Source organism: Felis catus, chromosome A2 (assembly GCF_018350175.1).
Source record: "Felis catus isolate Fca126 chromosome A2, F.catus_Fca126_mat1.0, whole genome shotgun sequence".
NCBI lineage: Eukaryota > Metazoa > Chordata > Mammalia > Carnivora > Felidae > Felis > Felis catus.
The window spans coordinates 55,369,495-55,388,086 of NC_058369.1; the positions used below are offsets into that span (position 1 = coordinate 55,369,495).

Below are 18,592 nucleotides of genomic sequence, written 5' to 3' on the forward strand. Positions count from 1 at the left end.
CCACATCATTGCAAATGGCAAGATTTCATTCTTTTGATGAGTAAGTAATATTCCAGTGTGTGTGTGTGTGTGTGTGTGTGTGTGTGTGTGTGTGTGTGTGTGTGTACCACATCATCCTTATCCATTCATCAGTCAATGGACATTTTGGCTCTTGCCATAATTTGTCTATTGTTGATAGTGCTGCTTATAAATGTTGGGAAGTCCTAGCCTCGGCAATCAGACAACAAAAAGACATAAAGGCATCCAACTCGGTAAGGAAGAAGTCAAACTCACTTTTTGCAGATGACATGATATTCTATGTAGAAAACCTGAAAGACTCCACCAAAAAATTGCTAGCACTGACACATGAATTCAGCAAAATGGCAGGATATAAAATCAATGTACAGAAATCTGTTGCATTTCAATACATCAATAATAAAGCAGCAGAAAGAGAAACCAAGGAATCAATCCCATTTACAATTGCACCCAAAACCATAACCTGCCAAGGAATAAACCTAACCAAATAGGTAAAAGATCTATATAGTGAAAACTGTAGAACACTTATGAAAGAAATTGAAGAAGACACAAAGAAATAGAAAAACATTCCATTCCATGCTCATGCATTGGAAGAGCAACTATTGTTAAAACATCTATACTAACCAAAGCAATCTACACATTCCGTGCAGGCCCGGTAACTGAAAGGAGCACATGAGCTGGGCCAGGCCCAGGGAGTTGGGTTGAAGTTTTGGGAAAGAGGCAGGACAGCTAAACTGTAGAATGTCCACTTGGTGCTTCTGTGGCCATTTTGTTGCCATGAAAGGAGCACCTGGCTGAGAGCAGAGTGAACAGTAAGTAAAGCAGAGCCAGGGATGGACAGGGCAGATTCTTGGTGCTATCACTTGAGCTCCTGGATGTAACCATATCTACAGTCATTTCCCTGCTCATTTTTTCCCCCTAATCCAGTGGGAGTTGTGGCTTTTTTTTTCTTTTGCTAGTTTCCAATGAAAAAATCCTGGTTAGCATAATCTGTTTGTTTTCTATAACTGCTCTCTGCCTCAGTTATCATTTTAAAATATGTCCTTAATCTTCTATGAAGATTAAGCATCTCTTCACTTATCTTTGCTCTAATTTATTTACCCCTCTCCCCACTATTAATGCTGCATGCCAACCTACAGGCACTTTCTGGGCTATCTGCTCAAACTCCTCCAGGGTTTATGAGAGATTGGCTGCCAGGCAAGCCTCTGTGCGTCTTTTGGAAAAACCTCTTTTTCTAAGACAGGAACTATTGTGTTTGTTACCTAATGTTCCCTGTGAAGAAATCATGACATAAAATCCTCTGAGTACAGTGCCAGGAAAATGTAGGTGCTATTATTATCTCCTTTTCACAGTGAGAAACAGGGACCCTGAAAGATTAAGTTTCTTGTCCAAGATCACACAGTTAATCCATGATGGATTCAAATCCAGGGCATGTGGCTCCTCAGCTCACTGTCTACACTGAAGTAGACTGTCTGCATCCAGTAAGTGGCTATGATTGCTGTTATTAGCAATAATAATCAACTCCAACAAGGCTGATGACCTGACGGCTTTGTTATCCCTGATCACTGGCCCTTCCCCATCTTCCAATTGCCCCAAATTTGCTTTATAAAAAGTAATCTATAGCTGGAGGTGTGTGGGTGGCTTAGTCAGTTGAGTGTCACACTCTTGATTTTGGCTCAGGTCATGATCTCACTATTTGTGAGTTCAAGCCCTGCATCAGACTCTGCGTTGACAGCACGGAGCCTGCTTGGGATTCTCCCTCTTCCTCACTCTCTGCCCCTCCCTGCTCTCTCCCTCTCTCAAAATACATAAACAAACAAACAAACAAACTTTTAAAAAGTAATCTATAGTTGGATGAGAGGTAAAGTAGCCATGTTAGGACTTCCAGATGGAGACAGTCACTTAGGATGGACTCAAAGCTGTCTTGTTCCATAGTTATCTATTTCAATACATGAAGCTTCAGAACCAGTTTATTTGGTACAATAGAAGCTAGGTCAATCCCTACTTTATTACCTGGCTATTTCTGTTCCAGCCATTTGCCAGTCTAACCTGGGCACTGTGGCCAACAAGAATTGTGAGCCTAGGAGTGAAGAGATGGAGGGGCTCCAGGCCTAGCTGTGGATTAACTATGTACAACTTCAGGTCATTTTCAACCCCTCTCTTAACCTTACCTTCCACACCTACAAAATGGGTAAGTATGTTAGGGGGTGTCTGACTAGAGTGATAGATCCCAAAGTGTTTTCTAGTAGTTATTTTTCAGAAGTTATAAAAAGGAGACACCACCTCCAACCCTTCCCTGGTCCAGGAATTTGGGGAACACTGGGTAGGACAAACTTAAACAAAAGCATATTTACCACAGGACTTCTCAGAAACTTCACTCTGCTCCTGTGCCTTGTAACTTCTCCCAAACAGGGAGATAGAGCACCAGAACTCCCAAATTTACTTGACGAAGGAATTTTTTCTGGGTGCACTATTTTGTGGTGGAGTTGTTTTGTGAAACAGAATTTGAGGAAAGTTAGATTAGGGGATCTGAAGATTCTCTTTCAGCTCTGAGAAGTTGTAATTCAAAATTCATTATTTTGACTTAGGGCTCTGTGGGATGCTAAACTACACCCTGAATCATGGAAAGCAAAACAAACAAACAAACAAACAATTATGGTCAGTCAAGCCTAGATGGAGTTCTGCTGTAATCTGTAGAATTCCAGTTGCTGAAAATGAGACTTTGTGAGTGGAATGGATGGTAATGACCCAATAAACAGAACATTCATGAACTTGGACCAGGCTGGGCAATAGAGGGAGCTATATTGAAAGCGGATCCTGCTATGAGTTTCCTTTTTAGAAATTCCAGGATGCACAGATTACCATTTCTGTACCACCAAATTCTGGGTTGGATATAAAGTCATAAACTTCATGGCTGGAGGACAGTGACCTAGAGACTCTGAGTTGTAAAACCAAAATGGCTTTGAACTTTTGGAGAGAGGAAAACCAAATGTTTGGTGGTGTGCATGTATGTTGTCTGCAGGAAAGCAAATAAAAATGAGCAAACAAGCAACTCGCTGAACCTGCCTGGAGAAGAAATGGATTCCATGACAGCCCTTATTAGCAATTTTAAAACTGTGCACAATGCAATTGACATTCTCTTCAGGGAGCTTTCTTTATTTTCATATTTTGGTGAGTATAAAAAGTACCCATAGAAAAGGACTTCGTGGATTCTTTGTGTGTGTGTGTGTGTGTGTTTTGAGAGACAGAGCATGAGCAGGGGAGGGGCAGAGAGAAAGAGGGAGACACAGAATCTGAAGCAGGCTCCAGTCTCTGAGCTGTCAGCACAGAGCCCAACATGGGGCTCAAACCCACGAACCTTGAGATCATGACCTGAGCTGAAATCAGACGCTCAACCGACTGAGCCACCCAGGTGCCCCTAAAAAAATTTTTTTAATGTTTATTTATTTTTGAGGGACAGAGAGAGACATGGTACAGTGGGGGAGGGGGAGAGAGAGAGAGGGAGACACAGAATCTGAAGCAGGCTCCAGGCTCTAAGCTGTCAGCACAGAGCCCGATTTGGGGCTCGAACTTATGAGCTATGAGATCATGACCTGAGCCGAAGTCGGACGCTCAACCGACTGAGCCACCCAGGCGCCCCCTCAAGGATTCATTCTTGACTGAAATCCTCCAAATCTATTTTCACTCATACTGAAGTTTCCCATCATGAGGGTTTTCAACAGGAAGTGAGGTATGTGACATTGGAGTCAGACATTTAGTCAATGAATGTGTATTGGGTGGCCACTATGTGCCAAGCATTGGGAATACAGCAGCAAACAAAGGAGTCAGAAATCCCTATCCTAATAGTGCTGCCATCCTGTCTCTGTTACTTATCAGCTGTGTCCGCTTGGCCAAGTCTCGTAACCTCTCTGAGCCTCAGCTCATGACAAAATGATCACAGGATTGCACATAATTCCAGGCTTGCTGAAAAACTAAATGTCAGATTTTTCAGGGAGAGCATCAAGCCTAGGGTCTGGTGCTTAAGCGGCTTCTAGACACAGCAGCCAGTATTATGGCTCTTGCAGCCAGAAGGGGAGAAGGGAGTTCAGTTAGATTCAGGGAGGCTTCATTCTACAGGCAGAGACTTTAAAGAAGGTGCAGGATGGGGGGCGCCTGGGTGGCGCAGTCGGTTAAGCGTCCGACTTCAGCCAGGTCACGATCTCGCGGTCCGTGAGTTCGAGCCCCGCGTCGGGCTCTGGGCTGATGGCTCAGAGCCTGGAGCCTGTTTCCGATTCTGTGTCTCCCTCTCTCTCTGCCCCTCCCCCGTTCATGCTCTGTCTCTCTCTGTCCCAAAAATAAATAAACATTGCAAAAAAAATTTAAAAGAAGGTGCAGGATGAGCAGGAGCATCTGAGAATAGTGGCTCACCTTCCCAAATAAAGTCCTGCTTTTTTGCCCGCCCATCACCCGATTCCCCCAAGACTTCCCAGCTTCATCGGTGTGGGCAGCTGCTAGGCTGGTGACCTTGACCCGAGGGTCCTGCCTGCTGGTCTACATCCTCACGCAGGGAGCCAGATTCCCTGTCAGACATTCAGCCCCCACTACTCTAGCCCCTTGGATATCCTCCGAGGTAACACGCGTGCCTCCATCCCAGCCTTGGGGCAGGGCAACCCTACCAGGCCCAAAGACATCCAGAGGGTGGTCAGCACAGATCTACCTGAAAGCAATTCACTCAGCACGTCCCAGGAGTCTGGAGACAGGGGTTCTTTGTCCTGCCTGCCTGTCTTCCTACCTCTGAGTCAGGTTCTCCTTCACATACTGACGGGATGAGATCAGGCAACCCTCGGCAGTCCCCCAGTTTTGGCATTCTACAAAGTACAACTATTCCTCTCATAGGACATCTGGCAGAGATTTGGAGCCAACCAAGCTTCAGATTGTCCAATATTACCTCCACTTTCTGAACTGTTTTTCTATCAGCAAAAATGGGGTTAATAATTCCTACCTTTAAATCAAGGCTGTGGACACAACAGAAAGAACATGAATCTTGAGTCAGACAGGCTTGAGTTTGAACACTGGCACTGCCGTCTGCAAGGCAAGGCACTTCCTCTCTCTCTAGATGCCTCAGTTTCCTCATCTGTAAAACAGGCATATAGCATCTAGCTTGAAGAATTGTACGGGTGAGGCAAACCATGCATCATGCCTGCACATTGCAGATGATCAATAATTGACAGCTCTTATTGTTACTGTGGATGTTATTTACTCTACAAATAAGTGCCTGATTAAAAGCTGATACTGCCCCTAATTTCCACCCCTGTGCTCACCCTCTCTAGGTCTTTGATGCCGGGGTTCCTCCTATCTTTAATCAGTGATGGGGCCTCTATGGCTGAAAGCTACATCCAGAGGGAGCTCAGTGGCCACACCAAATTCCTCTTAGGCTGGAGTCCATGGTCCATGCAGTGTTCCCTATTGAAAGGTGTGTCCTCAAATACACAGTACCCTACTTACCCTCTTCTCCTGGGATCCTAATTCTGGTTCTTGCTTTTCAGCGAGTATAAAGCCACCCTTTCTTTGCGTGATTTGAGCCTGAAACTTACCCATTAGCTCACCTGTCACCACCTTCGTCCCCATGTGCTGCTGCACAGCTCTGTCTATTCAGAAGAGCATGTGGCATGGACAAGAACCAGAATCCCTGAGTCTCAGAGTTGGAGGGGAATGAATGTTACTTAGTTGAAGCTCTCTTCTGGTGCTTGAAATTTCTCCACCCTACCCTTTGCTGAGAGTACATCCAGTCTATTCTTACTTGCCTCCAATGACGGGGAACTCACTAAATGCAAAAGTGGGTAATTTTATCATCCACCCACTGGTCAATTAGCCGCCTGGCTCACTAGAAAAAAAGGTCACTCAACAGCAACAAAAAAGCTTCTCATGGGTAAGCAATTTGTGAGTCGTAGTTCCAAAGAACAATACTGTTTTCTTGTCCACCCCTGTCCCCAACTCTGAACTTTGTGGCCACAAAAAAATGGAGATATGACATTTTCCTCTAGAATAACAAAAGTCTGTTAATGTGTCTCTTTTATTCACCCACCCGCTAGACATTCCCGTAAGGAATCTACTTTAGATGCCCACAGAGAATGTATTTTCAATTCTCAACATAATTAGCTAACTTCCAGAAGGAGAAGGAGAAGCATTTATGGGCATATCCTTGGCCAAATATCCTCTTCTACTTTCCAATAGGGGACCCAGAGCAATTTTAGGACACGACTCAGGGGGTAACACTGTTTTCCTTGTATAGCTTCAGAAACCAAGGCAGAGAAGCGAAGGTCACCCAACAAATCAAGGGCAAAGGCATGCACTAAATCCCAGGAATCTGAGACCTCCCAGCATAGTAATTGATCCCCTAAGATAAATGTTTGTCTTGCTAACCAGGGAAATTTACTGTGGTCTTACAGAGGGATTCTTGAGGCTCAAAATCATAAACAGGGAAACAGGCCCTGGTAATAAGTTGAGTGATTAATTGGCAGAGAAAGCTTTCAAGGGGGAAAGGATCAATGAGCTGAGGAAAAATTAAACATCCTTTAGGAAGTCTTCCCAACTCCCTTACATTGTTTTAATTCTTCATGCTCAGTCTCTTCAATAAACATTTTTTGAAGTGGGTTTTCATTTTGATTCTCAGTTTTTGCTTTTTTAGTTATTTTTCTGGCAAGGTTATTTGATCACATCTCAGACTTAGATTATTTCTCAGGCTGAATTTAACTTGACTTTTGCCCGTTGAGGCAGAACCGGCTCTAGCTTATCGGAAGTAAATGGGACCAGGAGGCCATGGAATAATCAAAAACGTAATCAGAAATAACTGAGATATAGCACGCTCTGTTTCCATGCTGGTGAACGGGGGAACTAGTGTCGAGGTCACGGGACACAGGCGGTGTGACAGCTCTGAGGGAACCACTTGAGGAGTGGACGGACTCACAGAGGCTTCCCGCCCTTGAGGCAGCTCGTCAGCAGCGATGTGAGAGCTTGGGCTTTGCACTGAGACGTTGGTTCACCTTCCCAGCTGTCGGTGCTGGCTGTGTGACGGCAGCAGCTCGGGCAACCTCTCTGAACCTTGGTTTTCTCAGTCAGCTCTTGCTAATGCAGCAAGCTCCACTGGGAGTAGGGGCGGTTACTGACGTGTTAGTGTTTTCTCTGTGCCTTGTAGACACCTGGCACTCAGTCCGCAACCGCTAAATGAATGGATGGAACAAGGGTACCGTCACCAGTGCTGCCGGATTATTGTGGAGATTAAATGAGAGACTGTAAATAAAAGCTAGGACATTTTGGATGCTCCTTAAACAGTAGCTCTTACATTGCCAGACTCTGAGTGTCAGGGCTGGAAAGGAGTCTGGGTGTTGAATTGTAGAGTCCCTTACCCTACAGATGTGAAAACTGGGACTCATATATAGATCTGTTTACTTGTTCATGCGTGTAACACAAGCCCCCCCAGGTGCCTGTAGATGTTAGGTACTGTACTGGGGGATGTATCAAGACCAAAAAAAAAATCTCTACACTTACAAAATTTACATTCTAGTGGGAGGAGACAGTAAAGGAGAGGACAAATCCATAAACTGGGATAATTATACAGCTAACAAAATGCTATGAGAATAAGAAAGCAGGTACTGTGATAGACAGGGTCTGACAGTGGGGGGGGGCAGGGGGCTATGTTAGATGAGGTGACCAGCTGGGGCCTCTCTGATGAGGTAATGGAGGAGCAGAGACCTGAATGACAGGAAGGACAGAGTTGTACTAAATTTGGAAGCAAGTGTTCTGGAACACTGCTTCTTCCTTGGTTTATTTTGGTGTCTGCCCCCCCCCCCCAGGTCTTTTTTCAAGGGGGGGGGGAAGGACTTTTATTTTTGACATAATTTCAAACTTGCAGAAAAATTCCAAAATAGTGCAAGGAACTCTCATCTTCTAGATTCACCAATTATTTATGTTTGTCCCACTCTCTCTCCTCTCTCTATATAAATATATAATATATACACATACTTTTACACATACACACATACTTTTTCAGAACTGTTTGAGAGTACATAATGCAAACATACTGCCCCATTACCCTATACTTCAGTGTGTATTTCCTAAAATAAGAACATTCTCTTACATAACCACCATCCGTATAAATCTTGTTGGTTGCTCCAACCTTTTGAAATTACATACATTTTTCTGGGTCCAGGATCACATGCTGCATGTAGTTCTCATGTCTCTTTAGTCTCCTTTAATCTGGAACAATTCCTTAGCTGCTGTCTTTCTTGACTTTGACATTCCTTATGAGTGCAGGCCAGCTATTTTGTAGAATGCTCCTCTTGGGGTTCCTAGTGACTCTCGAGGAGTTGACTGAGGTAATGCCTTTTTGGCAGGAATGCCACAGAAGTAATGTCATGTCCTCCTCTGTGCATTGTTGCAGGAAGCATGTGGTGCCAGACTGTCTCGATATGGGTGATGTTAACTTTGACTGTTGGGTGAAGGTGGTCTCTGCCAGGTTTCTCCATATAAAGTTACTATCTTCCCCTCTGTATGTCATTTGTGGGGAGGTTACTTTTAAGGCATAAACATTCTGCTCCTCAAACTTTCACCCATTAGTTTTAGCATTCATGCATGAGTTTCTTACTCCATCTTTCCTTTTCTACTTATTAGCTAACATTCTATTGCAAGGAAGACTTTTCTTTCTCTCTCACTTATTTATATGATAATCTATTTATTTATAACACTACAAACTCATCAGTTTTTATTTTATTCAACGGGTTATAATCCACTATTATCAGATTCTTCTCAGATTTGGCCCGTGGGAGGCCTTTTAAACTGACCCCTTTGTCTTTCTGACATGTCCCATCACCCTTCAAGAATACCCTTGCTTTCTGGCACTAGGTATTTCAGGCCTATCTTGCACTTTCCTGGCACTAGCCCTGGAATCAGCCTTCTCTCCAGTGAGCCCAGTTCCCATCTATATTAAATGGTATTTGGAATCCAAGATGTAGGTGCCAGATGGGCTGCTGCTACCCGTGTTATTGCTTCTAGACTCTCTCAGGGGATAGAGCTAGAAGGCTTCTCAAATTTTAACATGCCTACGAGTCATTGGGGATAACATTAAAAGTACAGATTCTGATCCCGTTGGTCAGGTTATGAGCTGGGATGGTATCAGAAATTCGGCTTTTCTAACAAGCTTCCAGGTGATGCTGACACAGCTGGTCCATAAGCCACATCTTGAGCTCCAAGAATGTAGGGCAATGGTTCTCAAACTGAGGCATGCATTGGAATCACCTGCAGGGCTTGTTAAAATAAGTATTCCTGGGCTCTACTCTCCAGGTTTCTCGTTCCTGAAGTGGGGATTGAGAATTTGCATTTCTAACAAGTTCCCAGCTGATGCTACTAGTGCTGACCTGGGACACTTTGAGAACCACTAATTTAGGACATTTGTTCCCAAAGGTGGCTACACATTGGAATTCCCAGGTTGTATTGTTTTTGTTCTTTGTTTTTAAGTACTGATCCTTAAGCCCCCAAAGATTATGATTTAATTGGTATAGGATGTGGCCTGGACATTTAGAATGTTATGAGTTCTGTACGTGGTCTACTGCTCAGCACGAGTCGAGAAGATTGTCGGAGGAAGGAATACAAAACCCTTAAGAAGGAATGAGCTTGACATTTTAAAAAATGTTTATTACTTATTTTTAAGAGTTAGAGGGAGAGAGAGCATGCGGGGAAGGGGGTAGAGAAAGAGAGGGAGATAGAGGATCCAAAGCAGGCTCTGCACTGACAGCAGAGAGCCTGATGTAGGGGTAGAACTCATGAAACCTGTATCATGATCTAAGCCAAAGTCGGCCACTTAACCAACTAAGCCACCCAGGTGCCCCTTGACATTTCTGAGGGCCATCAAGGAGGCAGGCCAGTGTGGCTGGGCAGAAGGAGGTGAGGTCAGAGAGATAGGCAGGGATGGGATTAGAAGGGGATGAGATGGGCCAGGCGTGTAGAGGTTTCTATGGTGGAAAGGGAAGCCGCTGGAGTCTTTGAGGAAGGATGATGTGACCTGAATGCCTTAATTATGACCCTCATCCAACAGTCTTGAGGCCAGATCTCCGGCCAGGCCGTTCTACCCAAAGGAGTTTGGATTGTGACAAAGTATGAAATGGCTTCACAGGTTTCTCTAAGTACCGCCCCCCACCCCCCCACCCCCCCGCACATATTTTAAGTACTGTCCATGGATTTTGTTTAGAATTACTGTTCAAGGCTTTGAAATCCTTGAAAGGTAAGTTTAGGTACAGATATAAAGTTTTATGTCATGGGAGAAGGACTTGGCTGATAGGGGACATCTCTAATTACTGAAAAGACATCTAAGAGTGCTTTAAGAAAACTAATATATGTTGCAGAATAATGTGAATACACCTAACACTACTGCTTAAAAGTGAAGATGGTAAATTTTATATTAATGTTTTTTATCACAATTTTTTAAAAGGATAATATTCATCATACATGTGAAAGACAAATCTGCAAAGCACTGAATTCTTCAATTTGTTAACTTGTTATTTGTTCTTCAGGAAAGTTACCGTGGGTATTTCACTACCATTTGGAAAAACTATATAATACCATTAAGAATACTAAAGAGTTTAAGCCAAGAATGACAAAAAGATAAAAGAACAATGTATAAAACCATGAACTTGGGAGGTGAACAAAAACTACTCATTTTAACACAAAGATTCTTGACGAGAGGGTTTTGCATCAGGTTGACCTAAGTAATAGTGTCCCTCTAGGGCACTAAAAACATGATTCACTTGACACGTAGCATTGTAGAAACAGAACTAGCCTCCAGAGAGAGGACGGCGAGAGGCCTTCTGAGATGTCAATTCCAACAAAGTGATAATAACTTGGAGATTTTGCTTATCTGCTCTATCCCCTCAAGGCCGTTGCACAATATGAGTGTGCTTGGATTGGACAGGATTCCTGTGACACGATTCACATTCTATTTTGATTCTGGCAGTTGGTAACCTTTCTTCTAGGAAATGGAAAAAAACCTGTTGGTGATATTCTGTTGTCCCGAGCATGTGAGGGCAACAAGTCTGCCCAGGGCAAACCGAGCAGAGGCCAGTGTGGCCCCTGGGTAATTTTTAGCAACACTTCCAGGCCTGATATTTGGTGGTGGCCTGCAACTAGCCCTGTCAGCCTGCCATGGAGATGACCTGCCCTTTCCCTCGGTTATTTGAGCCCTGGGTTTTTCCTGGGCAGGAGCTGACAGTGATGTCATCATCTCGTGATGTTGTTGGGTGACCTTGTTCACGGAGCTGGTTCCACTCTTTTCTCTTATACCCTAAAGTTGAACTGTGAAAAACAGTCTTGAGAACCAAGGACGAGGAGGCTCTAGACTCTGCTAAAGGGAAGCACCCCCCGCCCCCCGCCCCAGTTCTTCGCACCCGATTTCCAAACCCTTATCATGATTAGCTTTTATTTGACCCAGTTTCTAGCAATCCTCAGCCTGGAAAAGCCATAAAGGAAAAACAATGTGAGAAGAGATCAATGAGATTAGTTTTTAAATGTAATGGACTCAGCAAGGCAGAAACTATGGACTCGTAAAGAACGACTTTGATCCTTGTAATAAAGGCAGGTAAGTATTTACAAGGGGTCTTTTTGCACTGTGGACCAACCACAGAGGTCCGAAAGGCAGTTAGGAGAAAGGAAGCACATTATGTGGAGCCGCTGGTCTGATGAAATGAAACAATGATACGTGAACTCCTACTGCATGCCAGGCCCCGAGTGAGGACGCCTTGGAAGCCTCAGCCCTTCTGCAGTAGGTGGGCAGTGCCACCAACCCCATTTCACGGAGGAGGAAATAGGATCAGAGAGGCCGAGTCTGTTATTCAACTAGTAAGTAGTGGTACTGGAATATGAACACAAAGTTTCTTGACTCCAAATCTGTACTCTTTACCTAGCACACACAATTGTTGGCTCTCAGATACTGTCACCAAGAGTCTTCCAGAACTCCAAACTCAGGCTCTTTTCATGAGTAACAGAATTACCCCAGGCCTTGCCCCACCACAACAGGTCTGAACTGAAAGGACATTGCAAAGAGGCTTTGAGCAGGTAAGCGAATCTGCTCTATGGAGTGGCGGCATCCAGCCTCAAACCCTGACCAAAGTGCTCTCCAGCCACCAGTCAACTGCACGCGAAGGACAGAGTGCTGACAAAAGCCATCTAGTCTGGAATGTGGCCTTGTCGACAATCTCCTTTTAGCTCCACAGGATGTGGGCACAATTAGAAGGGCATTTTACCTTACAACTTGCTCCCTGGGGCCTAAACAGCATGTTGTTTTCTTTTCTTCTTTGCTCCTGGCAGCAACAGATACTGTTGGGCTGGAATTCCACAAACTGTTTAGATTTAAGAAAATAAATGATACAGACTTTTCTGGCCAATACTAATATACATGGCAAACCCAAGGAAAATTTCAAGTTGAAAAGCAAAGAGCACAGCGCCACCTGGTGTTGACAATGAAGACACATAAGTTTAGGTGCCCTCACCCAGCTAGAAGCAGCTTTACTAGCGCGAGCCTGGCAGGGGTAAAACTTACCCTGCATTTCCCTTCAGGTGAGGAATTGAGCCCCAAAGGGCTGAGAGGCTTGCCAAAATTCACCAAACATGAGATGAGGAAGCTGAGTCCTGACCATTTGGTTTCCAACTCTGTGTCATTTCCACCCAGCCCAAGTGAGGGGAAGAGAGCAGTTCTTTTGCCCTTGGTGAACATGGGATACTAGCTCGTGCTGGGTCTAAATGGCAGCTGGTACTCAGAAGGAAGAGCCCTTCCTTTGCAAAGGGGATGACCTTTCCGGCAGGGATGACCTCCCACTAGAACTTGCCTCATGCAAAGATCTCCGTCATCCCTCTGCAGGAGAGAAGAAAAGCACAAGAAGCGCCCGATGCACAGCCCCTGTTCCTGCGCTCCGTGGATGTGGAGTGCCCGCCAGGCTATACAGTCAGCACTCTCTGTAGCCAGGTGCAAACAGCAGCTGCTCCACTGTCCTCTGCCAGCCCACAGGAGGAAAGGCAAAACTTGCATAAGGTGGCTCCTTCAGACAGAGGCAGCACTCTGAACCAAGATGAGTGGGAACCATCCCAATAAACACTTTTTTTTTATAAGAAAAAAAGTAAAAGAAAAAGGAAGTGAAATAGCATGTGATCAGAAGTAAGGGGACTGTGTAGCTACACAAACTACACCTTGCATAACTCCAGGGACTGCAGCACAAAGTGGTTTCAATTTAGGTTTTAGAACTAGATTGGCTTGACCTTTTCCTCCCCACGTGTACAATGAAGATGCTGACTTACACCTGGACCACTGAGGTCTCTGGGATCCAATGCCCCTCCGGCCTCCTCTCCTTGGCTCACTCTCCTCTAGCCCACTGGCCTCCTTGCTGACCCTTGACTGTGTGAAACTGCTCTTACTTCAGAGCCTCTGCACAGGTTCCAACTGCCTGGACAAATGCTGTTTTGCCAATTCCCAACAGGACTGTCTCCCTCCAGCTCTTTAGATGTCTGCTCAAATGTTACTTCTTTGGACACACTTTCCCTGAGCCCTTCTGGTGTTCCTCCTTCTCTCCTGCCGCTGTCATGCCCCATCACCTTACCCTCCATGTCTGTAGTACTTAGCATTGTGGATTCCCTTTGTTTTGTTCAGTCCTCTATTTACATGGCCTGGCACTCAGTAGATGTTTGATCACAATTTTTAATTGATTGAATTAAATTATTTCACATCTCCTGAAAAGTACTCAGGGAGAAAAAGAGCAGGGATACTTGGAATAAGATGAATGAATGATGAACTGGCCTCCAATACTGCATCCACTTCTGTGACTTGTGCAACTGGTGCCCGTGATGTGTCAGTAACATTCCAGACACTATCCTAGGCTGTTTATACAAATGCTTTCCAATCCTTACTGCTGACCTTAAGGCAGATGTAATTTGCCCAGCTGGTACATGGCACAGCTGGGATTTGAAGCCAGGTTCATGACTCCACACTTGCAAACTTTATGGTCAGTTTTCCAACTCACCAAGGGCAACACTGTGGAGGTCCTGTCAACACCCAGAGCCCAGATCCCCACAGTCCTGTAGGTGGGTGGGAGGGGAGGCAAGAAAAAAAAATTCCTTTGGAGTAATCAGTACCAGGAACTACAGTGGGGTATGTTGCTTCCACACCTAGCAAGCTTCTAGAAGCAGCCAAGAAAAGAAGAATCTACATGCTCTGGGTATTAAGAGTGAGCAATGGATCTAAAAGGAATTTAAAACACTTGGCTTTGGCTTCCTCATTTCTTGGTGCTAGTTTTCCGTTAGGTATCTATAGCTAGTACGTATCGCTATTCTCAGGTAAATGGTAATGGAGACAAGATGGCTAGAAGGGCAGAAAAGTGGGAAGCATTGTCCAATTTATAGGGAAGACACCGCAAGTATCTGGAAAACAATGTGCGAAGTTCACCTTGGAAGTATCATTTGGATAAAGAAGTGTGTGTGTAAATACATGGGTGTGTATGCATGTGTGTATGGATATTGTTCAGCCATAAGAAGGAAATCTTGTCATTTGCAACATGGATGGACCTTGGGGGAGTTATGCTAAGTGAAATACACCAAACACTCCATGGCTACCACTTATATGTGGAACCTGAAAGGAGAAAGAAAAGAAAAGAAAAGAAAAGAAAAGAAAAGAGAAGAGAAGAGAAGAGAAGAGAAGAGAAGAGAAGAGAAGAGAAGAAAAGGAAAGGAAAGGAAATGGAGAAAGAAAGAAAGAAAGAAAGAAAGAAAGAAAGAAAGAAAGAAAGAAAGAAAGAAAGAAAGAGAAAGATAGAAAGAAGGAAAGAAAGAAAGAGAAAAGTCAAACCTTTAGATAATAGAAAGGTGGTTGGCAGGGGCCGGGGGTGGGGGAAACAGGGAGAGGTTGGTAAGAGTACAAACTTTCAGGTATAAGATGAGTAAGGCCTGAGGATCTAATGTAAAACATGGTGGCTATAGTTGATAACACGACATTGTATAACTGAAACTTGACTCAGAGAGTAGAACTTAAAAGTTCTTACAAAAAAAAAAAAGATAAATATGTGAGGTCATGGATGTATTACTTATCTAGGTGGTGAGAATCCTTTCACAACTTATACATAAATCACCACAGTGCACACTTTAAGTGTCTTGTAATTTTTTTAATTACATTTTTATAAAGCTGGAGGAAAAAGTACTACTTGCCCCTCCACTAACAGTGTTGTTACTGGTTTTCCTGTGGTTCAATTACTCACTCAGCATTTACTGAGGACAAACTCTTGGCCAGGCCCCATGCCAGAGGTGGTGAGTGCCCGATCCCTGCTCATAAGCAGGAACTTGTCTGGTGGGGCTCAGTGTTCTTCACTCACCTCAAGCAAGTAACCTGTCTGCCTCTGAGCTCCACAGACCCCAATACCCACTCTCAGCCTCATCCCTTCCTGTGTGGCAGGTCCCATACCTAACTCCCAGAGGAGACTCCAGCTGCCATCAGGCCCCCTCAGGGAACAAGTCTAAGCTCCACCCACACTGACTCCTCCTTGGGATTCTCCAGGGCCTCCAACTAGATTCCAGAGTAATGGCTTCAAATCATACAGTCTCCACTATAAGGTGTGTTTCAAGAAGTTTTACCAATAATCAAGTAAATCAAAGGAGTTTTCTATCAACCAGGAGGCTCCAAGTTCTATGTCAGGCACCTTTTGTCTGCAGTTCCCACTCACCCCTTCCTCTGGTTCCCTTTGGAGAACGACTCCCCACCACCCCCCCAAACCCCAAGCTCAGACCATATGGCTCAGGTGGGGAAAATCTGGCTTAGTTTCAGGAGGGACATGTGGCTCAGGCCTGGCCAATCAGAGCCTTACGTTCTCATAGCCCTAATGACTGGCCAGGGACCAGAACACAAACCAATCTCAAGGGAGAGCACTGCCATTGGCAGGTTGGTTGTTAAGCCTGGATCTGCTACAGGGGAGGGCTTGCCCACATAGTTGAGTGGAGCTGGGTGACAGAAACACCAACTGAGCCTCTTGATCCTGCCAGGATGAATCCCGGAATTTTTAGTTCCTTTCCCTGTCCAATACAGAGGAGTATTGCTCTACAGGTGACAATTGCTCACAGTGGAACATTCCTCTCATTCTGGCTACAGGCTAAGAACACTGTGGGCAATAGGTATTATTTATAATAAAAGGGTGTATGGAACCAGTTTCTCTCTTGGTGTACAGAAAGATAATACCTTGAGTTTATGTAGATCTTTAAAAGTCACTATTGGAGACGTGTGAAAATTTGTAGCTGATGATTTTAGTCTAAATTGAGATACTCAAGTTATTCGGGTTTCAGTTTGGGCACATTTTGTCTGAAAGAGAAATGCGTAATCCTAGATTTTGTCAGTCCACCCTCCTTTGTATGAGGCAATAATTCATAACAATCTCTTTCAGGAAACCACCAAGACAGGGATCTAGGTATGGCATCTGCTTGAGAGGCTTCCAAAGGAGATGGTCAAGAGGCTCGGCTTGAGCTATGTGACACCACATTGCAGAAGCCTCATCACCAGCTCCAGTGACCACGGCCGTCCAGCTGGCTGGAGCTCCAAGTGCTGTGCAGCCTAGGAGTCCAAGGCATGGCTCCAAGGTGCCCTCTGACTGCATAAGGCCTCAGAGGGCAGCCCTGTGCAGCCCTGTAGAGGAAGTCTTGACGTGGAGGGCTGTGGCAGGATGCTGCCTGAGCTGCCGGGGTGCAGACTAAGTCCCAGCTCCAACCCTCCAGGCAGGTAGCCTAAACCACAGAAGGGCTCACAAAACCCACCCTGCTTCCTCCTCCTCCGCCTGGTAACGTGCAAATGGTTATCCTGCAGCTGATCTTTTATTGCCCTTCTTCCTGTATCTTAACAGCTAGGAGCTAAGTGGACATTTGTATGTCACATCAGTTTTATGGGCACACGAAATCAACTGTGTCAGATTTTAAGGGCCACGGTTTTTAGAAACCTACGTGTGTACACAACAGCCCTCACACCAAAAGTTCTAGTGTAAAAAAAGTTCTATCACTTCTAGGAGAAAAAAGAGAAAGATGGCCAAGAATAAAGTAGTATCCAGGAACTAACCATGGATATTGGAAGCCACTAAAAATAAAACACAAGCTCAGGAAGAACTGGAGGGTGTGGCAGAGCAAGAGGGCCAGATGCTCCAGTCACCCCGTGGCTGTGGGAGACATCAGGAGCAGTGCACTACCCTGAGCCAGAGTCTCCACAGCACGCCGTCTCCGCACACACACACACACACACACACACACACACACACACACACACAGGTAGGAGTCCAGCAGATTCACATCCCACCATCTAGTGCTAGCTGTGGGGCCACAGGCAAGCAATGCAAGCTCTCGGAGCTTCGGTTTGAAGAGCTATTGTAGGGACTGAAGAGGGATATACATACAAGCTGCTTCTGCCTGATGCCCCTTTATGGCAATCATTACTGTGCAGTATCACCAGCAGCAGCATCTAGGCCAAGAGTTTTACTTGGAAACGGTGATCCAAAGTATCTGCCATTCGCCACCACAGAACCACAGGTCCTATTTTTCCAATATTGAACGGGTTGATGTAAACAGGTTACCCTCTGGGACTACTGAGGCCTAAGGACAAAGTGTGGGGTGAGCAAAAGCGAAGGAAGGTTCTCTCCTGTCTCCTCACATAAGATAAAACCTGGCAGCTTGCTCACACTCATCTTCCTCTTCTCCATTAACTTACAGGGACAGGTACAATAAATAATGAAAACGAAACCTTTTTACAGTGTTTACCAGAAACATCTTTCTTGCACATGGCTGAAAATACTGTGCATATGTTAGCCTATTGTGCTTGATGATGGACTAACACACACATTCAGCATATTCACAGGCAAGCTATCCACACATCAGACTTTCTACATTTCAAAATGGTACAACCTACTTGGTAGAGAACGTCAGGTTCTAAGTCCTGTCTAAATAAAGTCTGAGAAACTGCCACACATACATGTACTTTCCTCTCTCTTTCAAGCATTAAGTGCTGACTGACTGAAGCTAGAAATAAAAAGAGCTTTGCTTTTTAGCCACTGTGTTTTATTGTGCTACTGAGATATGTTGCTGAAGACCTCTCGTCACGAATGGCCCGTGATCCAAGAGCGGAAATATGTTTTTTGAGTCATTAAATATGTGTGGCATTGGTAGATATGACGAGGCTGAACCACACAGGTATATAACCTCTGAAGCCTGACCTTAGAGATAAATCGGACCAAGCAGAAGTAACAGAAATCATGCTTCATATTCATGGCAGTGTTAACATCTACAATGTCACAGTCCCACCACCACCACCCACCCACCCACCCTGTTCTTTGGGCACTCTTTTTTGTGCTCTTATGGCATCCTGTACATGCATTATTCTATCTACCTCCCTGGCCTGCAACTGTTGGTTTAAAGAACTGCTTCCCAGAGGATTTGAAGGAAGTATGCATATTGGCAAAACTAATTTTCAGTGGTCCACCTGGTGCCTCAAACCTAGGAGATGCACAGATGAGTGTATACAAGTAAAGTCAACGTAAGATGTGTGTTT

General features: G+C 44.8%; 1 long non-coding RNA gene across 1 annotated transcript in view; it reads right to left on the reverse strand.

Annotated features, from left to right (window-relative positions):
• Positions 1-14,591, reverse strand: part of LOC109497322 — a 51,934-nt gene extending 37,343 nt beyond the window's left edge. Inside the window, exons 1-2 of the long non-coding RNA XR_002740376.2 lie at positions 12,285-14,591; positions 4,997-5,128 (exon numbers count right to left, since the gene is read on the reverse strand). This is a non-coding gene — a long non-coding RNA (uncharacterized LOC109497322). The remainder of the gene's footprint in view (positions 1-4,996; positions 5,129-12,284) is intronic.
• Positions 14,592-18,592: the final 4,001 nt, after the last annotated feature.